Raw genomic sequence first — 8,058 nt, 5'->3', positions numbered from 1 at the left:
ACGAGAGTGTTTGCGAGCGTGTGCAAACTGTCTTCGCCTCACTGCTGAAAAATTCATAATCCAAAACTTCCAAAGGTGGATTGGATATCCCTGTAGCTAAAGTTATTTGCTGTTAAATCATTGGCCCACCTTTTGTATGGCACACAGCTGGGCACCTACCCTAACTATAGGCTGCTGGAGATAATCCAATCCAAGTTTATTAGAGCAGTATTCAAGGCCCCTCCATGTATCTCCAGTGCAGCATTGAGGTTGGAAATGGGCCTCCAGAGGGTGGAAACAAAAGCATGGGTTTTAATCCTCAGTTATTGGCTGAGGATACATTTCTCTTCACTGGGATTGATCCCTCTTATGTTGGTTGATAGGTTTCGGTCCACCTGGACACGAGCACTGGTGGGTAAATTGTCATCACTCGGCCTCTCTGCTGAACATTTGTCATTATTATAGTCAAGTCAAGGAGATCCTCAAACATAGGGTCTTGGACACTGAACATCAGAACGATTTAAGCTCTATCCCGGAGACCGTAAGAGAGCACCTTGGTGACTTTAACCAGGAATCTGCTAGCTATCGATTGTCCCTCTCTTTACTGAGCCGTCACAGGGTTTTCCTCAGAGCAAGAGATGATGCTTTACCATCAGCGGTTTTATCTGGAAGGTCGGTTATGCCCCTGTGGCTCAGGTGAGGTCGAATCTGTCCGCCATGTGCTGCTGTTTGGTCCTTTTTATAATGATAGTTGGTGCTGTCAGAGTCTTTAGTGGGGGTATCCAGTAACTCCTCTTGTGCGATTAAATTGGATCAGTTTCAGTTTGTGACTCCTGAGGAAGTGAACAAGCTGCTTTGAACTGTGTGTCCTCCCACCTACTCTCTTGACCCTTTTCCAACATGGCTTATATTATCAAGCAGGGAGATTGTTGGAGAGGGCCTGGTTGAGATCATAAATGCTTCTCTGAGGGAAAGTAGGATGCCTCCTTGTTTAAAGGAGGCTATTAGACCTCTTTTAAAGAAGCCTACACTTGATCCCTCAGAACTAGGCAATTATAGGCCTGTTTCCAGTCTCCTGTGGCTGGCCAAGGTGATTGAGAAGGTGGTGGCTTCTCAACTCCAGGCAGCAGGGGCGTAACAAGGCTGGAGTGGGCCCAGAGACAAAATTTTAAAATGGGCCCCTCACTGATACACACACACACACTTTACAATATATAGCCATGTGACTTGCCTCTGGGGGGGCACTCAAGGCATGGGGGCCCCCAGGCAGCCACCTCCCCTTGCCTAATAGTAGTGACGCCCCTGCCAGGCAGTCTTGAATGAAACAGATTATCTAGATCCATTTCAAACTGGTTTTTGGGCAGGCTTTGGGGTGGAGACTTCTGTGGTCAGCCTGATGGATGATCGATCTCCAAAGGGGAATTGACAGAGGGAGTGTGACTCTGTTGGTCCTTCTGGATCTCTCAGTGGCTTTCAGTACTATTGGCCATGGTATCCTTCTGGATTGCCTGGGGGGACTGGGCATGGGGTGCATTGCTTTTCAGTGGTTCCACTCAAACTTCTTGGGCAGATTCCAGAAGGTGTTACTTGGAGACTGTTGCTCTATGAAGAGAAAGATTTTGTTTGGTGTCCCTCAGGGCTCCATTCTGTCTCCAATGCTTTTTAACATCTATATGAAACCACTGGAAGAGATCATCAGGGGATTTGGTGCTGAGCAATGTTCCCTCTATGGCGTGTGCATGCGCATGCGCTCACAGGTCTTTTGATGTCCGCTCAATTAATTTTAGATCCCACTCAGTTTGAACAGGGAAGGTCCCACTCTGAATGCACATGTGCATACACTGCCTTGATACTGCCACCCAGAACAAAACTTATTCCGCACAGAGATGAAAAAAAAAAATTAGAGGGACCACTGGTGCAGGGTGTTATCAGTATGCTGATGGTACCCAAATCTATTTCCCCTTGTCAGCTTCATCAGACAATGGCATAACTTCCTAAATGCTTGCCGTAATGGTCTGGATGAGGGATAACAAACTGAGACTCAATCCAAACAAGATGGAAGTGCTCATTGTAGGAAGCCACAGTTCGGGAAATTGGATAGATCTGCTGGTTCTGGATGGGGTTACACTACCCTGGAAGGAACAGATCCGCAGTTTGGGAGTACTTCTGGACCCAACCCTCTCTCTGATACCTGAGGTGGAGGTGGTGGCCAGGAGTGCTTTCTATCAGCTTCATCTGATTCACCAGTTGCGCTCTTTCCTGGAAGTGAGTGAACTTAAGACAGTGGTGTGCATGCTGTTATCCTCCAGGTTTGACTACTGCAATGCATCCTACATTGAGCTGTCTTTTTACGTAGTCCAGAAACTGCAATTGGTGCAGAATGCTGCTGCCAGGTTGGTCTCTGGGACATCCCAAAGACACCATATTACTCTAGTTTTAAAAGAACTACACTAGCTACCAATAGGTTTCTGGGCAAAATATAAAGTGTTGGTTATTACCTATAAAGCCCTTAATGGCTTGGGCCCAGGGTATTTAAGAGAACACCTTCTTTGTTATGAACCCTGACACCCATAAAGATTTTCAGGGGAGGTTCTCAGAGGTGAGCCTTCTCTGTAGTTGCCCCCAGGCTGTGGAATGCACTTCCTGCTGAGATTAGAGCTGCTCCATCCCTGTTGACCTTTAGGAAACAGCTGAAGACACTTCTCTTCAGCCAAGTGTTTTAGCTATTTATTATTATTATTTTATTTTATTATTTTTACATTTATATCCCACTCTTCCTCCAAGGAGCCCAGTTTTTATGGGTAGCTACTTTAATTTTAAAACTTTTTAATGTTTTAAATTTTAAAAATTTGTGCTTTGTTTTAATGTTGTAAGACCACCAGGAGACTTCAGTAGAAGGAAGTATAAAAATATGCTAAATAAATAAAATTTGAATTCTTAATGTTTGCTTGGAACAAAAATTACCAAGCTTCAATAAAATGCACTCCATCTAGGGGCCCTTGGGTTACTCTCTTCACCTTGTGTGTGCTCTTTGAGCTTGCCTTGAAATGCCAATAAACACTAACAAAAGAGCACAATATACCTGTGGCAAAATGTATTCCAGTAAGCTCAGCCTCCATGTAACTCAGATTTTTTCCTTTCTGTTTTCTAACTTTTTGGTTTATACTCTGTCTGTGCTCTGGAGCTAGTTCCCAGTGCTAGTTCAAATTTAGGATTAGATTATTCAGATTCAGGTGACCTCATCTCTGCCAGGAACACAGATAGGAAAATCTCTTGGATGCAAATGTCTTGACCATTGCCTTTATAAAGTGCTCCCTGAGTGGGGACATGTGAGCAGTGGGGACATGTGAGCAATGGAGACCCCAGCCAGAAATCCCTGGAGGGAATGGATTTTCCAGAACTTGTGGTGGGACTGGGATGTATTGCTGGCTAGTAAAAAATAATGGCTGACTACCAACTCTAGCATAATTTGTTGACTTATGGTACTTTCATTTTAGTACAGTTAAAATCAAACAAGCAGATTCCCCAGTTTTACTTTTATCAGTGCATCCATGCAATGAGTAAAATGAGCAGTATGGTACTAGCTAACTGTATTTGCTTTTTTTTATTTAGGAGGATCTGTCCTCAACATACAGGATTCTGTTGGCTATGCACTTGCACCAATCTCATCATCACTCCACGTACTACCATTTCAGAATTCTCTGATGGCAGTGTTCCAGCTACATCATGCATGTCAGAAAGAGCTGCCTGCAAATCCCCCCCCCAAAAAAAACCTGTAGCTGCAAAAAGAACCCCAAAACAGCATAATCTAGAAATAGACATAAATACGTTTGTGGTAAAAACCAGTAGATTACAGCAACAACAACAACACAACAAATATTTATATACCGCTTTTCAACAAAGGTTTACAAAGTGGTTTACATAAACAACAAATAAATAAATAAGATTGATCCCTGTCCCTGAAGAGCTCACAATCTAAAAAGAAACGTAAGATAGACACCAGCAACAGTCACTGGAGGTACTGCGCTGGGGGTGGATAGGGCCAGTTACTCTCCCCCTGCCAAATAAAGAGAATCACCACCAGTGGCGGAGCCTGACCGCCAGTGGCCTGTGTGCGGCCGCGGCGGCAGCCATGCTCACCCTGCCCCCTGCGTCTGATGTCAGACGTGGGGGGCATGGCCTGGATCCCGAACAGAGCCCAGCAGCTCCATTCGGGAGGGAGCGAGTCAGGCCGGCGCAGGGCTGGCCGTTTAACTCTCGAAGGGGCTGCATGGCCCCTTCAGGAGCTAGACTTGGGCAGGAGCTGCGTTCACGGCACGGCGCGTTCCAGAGTGGCTCTTCCCTGCAGGGAGGAGCCGTTCCGGGCTGCACCGCGAATGCAGCACTGGCCATTTAACTCCCGAAGGGGCCGCGTGGACCCTTCAGGAGTTAAACTTCTGCTGGCACTGCATTCGCAGCGCAGCCAGGAGCAAGTCTTCCCTGCAGGGAAGAGCTGCTCCTGGCCACGCCACGAACACAGCGGCCATTTAACTCCCGAACGGGGGTCATGTGGCCCCCATTCAAGAGCTAAACCAGCACCCCCGCATCTGATGTCAGATGCGGGGGGCGTGTCAGGGCCGCAATGCGCAGCCCCTGATTGGGCACGGCCTGGGTTCTTTGAACCCATTGGCCCAATGGTGGCTCCGCCCCTGATCACCATGTTAAAAGGGTGCCTCTTTGCCCAGTTAGCAGGGGTTGGCAAGAAGTAATTGATGAAAAAATTTCTTGGTTCACTTATGCAACAAACTCTCCATGTGGCTGAGAATACACACTTCATTGACATTGTACAGTCATTTTGACCAAGATATAGTCCACCTATTGCAGGCAAATTGTTGGTTAAAGTGTATAAGAAAGAAATTGAAAAATGTGCAAATAATCTAGAGAGGGGAATTGTTAACCTGAGCCTGGGTGAGTGGAGCAAGATCCATAATGATCCAATAATATGTGCTCATGTAACAACAGAAGAAAGAAGTGTATTCTTTACTGAAACAGTGGATACATGAGGAAATGCATTCTGCCAAATACTTATAAGAAGTAGCAGTAAAAGCAATAACAAGCTGTGAAAAGAATTTCAATTCAAATGCCTAGTATGCAGCTTTGTCACAGATAATGCTACAAATGTGTCCAAGATTAGAAGAAAGCCGTAAACTAATAACATATGGCAGCCGTCTCGTTTGATGCGCTTCCTAGCAAAAGACTTCAGTGCTCCAGAAATAAAGGCTATGTTGTTGAAATTGCAAAATATTTCTACAAAACCACTTTGCATCAGCTGCTCTGAAGAAAGCAGGAGGAACCAGATTAACTCTCCCACAAGATGTCCAATGGAACAATCCAATGGACTATTTTGAGAACTGTATCAAGAACTGGTCTACTCTGATGGCAATTTGTGAACAAAATCATGAAAAAATAGATAGAACTGCCACAGCCAAAGTTCTCAACATTCAGCTAAAGAAAAATGTTGAACAAATGGTGACAATCCTGAAGCCTATATCCATAGCCTTGAACAAAGTGCAGAAAAATAAGTGTTTTATTTCTGATGCTGTTGAACTTTGACAAGAGAAATATGTAGTGACAGAGTTAGATTACAGACATTTTAAAAATGAATGGAACAAGCACTATCTCCTGCTAATTTTCTTGCCAGTATTTGCAGTCCTTGATACCAGGATCAATGTTTAACTGCTGTAGAAGAGTTGGCTATGACATGGGCATCCAGCAATTATCCCTCCATAATACCAACTATAATAAATGTCAGGGCTAAGGGTGGTCAGTTCAAGAAACACATGTTTGCTGATGAAGTGTTAAAGGAAGTCACATCAGTGAGTTGGTAAAATTAGTTTGAACATTTGGATTTGGAGACCACTTACTGAAGAGGTAATCCAGTTCTTGACAGCAGTAGCCTCTTCTGCAGGTGTAGAGAGAATTTTTTATTTCATTGGATTGAGAATTAAGTTGGGAAGTAAAAAAGCAGGAAAGCTTGTATTTCTTTTCCAGACAATGAACAACAGGGAAGACAAGGTTGAAGAAGACTGAGTTAATTATACCACCCAATATTTTAATTTGAGTTTATTTGGTTGAAATTGCCTATTTAATTTTTTTAAAGTTTTATATTTATAACTAAAATAATTAACCATTAAAAAATTCATGTGCTTGGGGTATGTGTGTTTGTGTTTGAAGAAAACTAACCAGAATAAACAAGCTTATAAGTACAATTTAAAAATCTGTGTAGTGGTAGTGGTTCTTCTGGCCCATCATGACCAAAAAATCATGAATAACTGAAGCTGGTTCTTCTCCTAATGACTTTGCAAGTATGTATCTGCTTTGGTACTACTAAAATGACCACGACCACATCATCATCATCATCATCATCATCATCCAGTTTTTTGATGAAAATTAATCTGAAAAAATTCAGAAAAATTCACCTTCCAGTAGGTGGCGTTTGTGGGACCTCACGGTCCTGGTACGCCATTACCTTCTACAAGAAGAAGAATTGCTTTATAATGTATAGTGTGCACCTACCTTCTAAAAGTGAAACCTACATCTGTCTCTGAATATTCATTAAGGTTATATTAGACAACAAGAATATCCTTTTACTAGAAAATGATGATTAAATAAAATCTTCCTAACTAGTGATTTAAATCATTAAAATTGAGTCTTTCTAGGAAGCAATTTAAATCATGATTTAAATGGTTTGATTTAATTTGAATCAACACTGACGAAAAATGGAGTTTAGAAGGTTTTATGCAAACTTGGATCAGCCTCTGAAAAGTGCGAAACTGTTTCAGTACAAACCAAGGGTTGCTGTTTTATTAAGATTTTATTCTTTTTCTTGGCCTTCCTTGTGAGAACCCCTGAACTAGTTCCATACTGTCTATACACTGGCAGGCAGTGGTTCTCAAGGGTTTCAAACAGGTCTATTGCAGGCCTACCTGGAGATCAAACCCAGGACTTTCTGCAGGAAAAGGATCTTCTCTACCACTAAGCTGCAGTCTCTTTCCACGCAAAATTGCATAATCCTAACTCATGTCAAAGACATCACCTTTTTTTTTAATTGGCCCACTTCCTGAACTATTTACAGCAGCAGTCAGAAATTTGGGGATGAAGGTGCCACTGGTTCATCTGGTGGTGATTTGGGATTGGGCTTTCTCTGTTGTTGCCCCTAGGCTGTGGAACAAGCTCCCCATAGATGAGAGGAATATCTTCCTTGCAGGACTTCAGGAGAGGCCCATAGCCTGGCTTTTAATTTATATATAGCTGATAGATAGATTTATATATATAAATAGATATATAAATTTTAATCTGCTTTTAAATGGTTTTTTATTCTAATTATGTGTTTTTTATTTTAGTGTAAACCACCCTGAGCCTCTTTAGGAAGGGTGGCATATAAATCAAATAAATAAAGTACATGGGGAGGGTGAATCAGCATAGAACTGCCAGAACCCAAATACAAGTAACCTAATATGTATGAAATTATTTAATTGTAATACATTTTTAAATGGGTTTCTCAGTTATCCCAGTGCCTTTTGCTGGCCAGAGCACTGGGAGGCAGAATCAGATTGACTTTTTTTTGGTAACTGGGTAGAAATGCTGCCTGTACCCTCCCCAGCCCTCACCCTTCTATCTTTGCAAGTAAAAAAGATACAGGCTTCTTGTCCTATCCCTGCCTGTACCACTCCATGGAAGTTGAGAATTCAAGGAAGGGGCATAGAAAATCCTAGAGCAGGGGTAGGCAACCTTAGCTCTCCACCTACTGTTGAGCTACAATTCCCATCATCCACAGACACAATTTTGTTGTGGCTGGGGATGATGGAAGTTGTAATTCAACAAGTGGAGAGCTAATGTTGCCCACCCCTGTCCTAGAGAGGGACTAAGGCAGGCACACCTCTGACCAGGTAACGGCCCTAAAATATTTCACCTGTTTAATTTCTAAGGTGGAAATGGAGGAGAAATCCTCACAAGCTCAATTTCCCCATGTCAGGCTGCTGTTAAAGGGTCAGGAACACAACCAGGATGAGATCACAACTTTACAGCATGTATGAAAGT

The sequence above is a fragment of the Hemicordylus capensis genome, chromosome 2 (genome assembly GCF_027244095.1).
Source record: "Hemicordylus capensis ecotype Gifberg chromosome 2, rHemCap1.1.pri, whole genome shotgun sequence".
NCBI lineage: Eukaryota > Metazoa > Chordata > Lepidosauria > Squamata > Cordylidae > Hemicordylus > Hemicordylus capensis.
Note: the sequence above shows the minus strand (reverse complement) of the source record.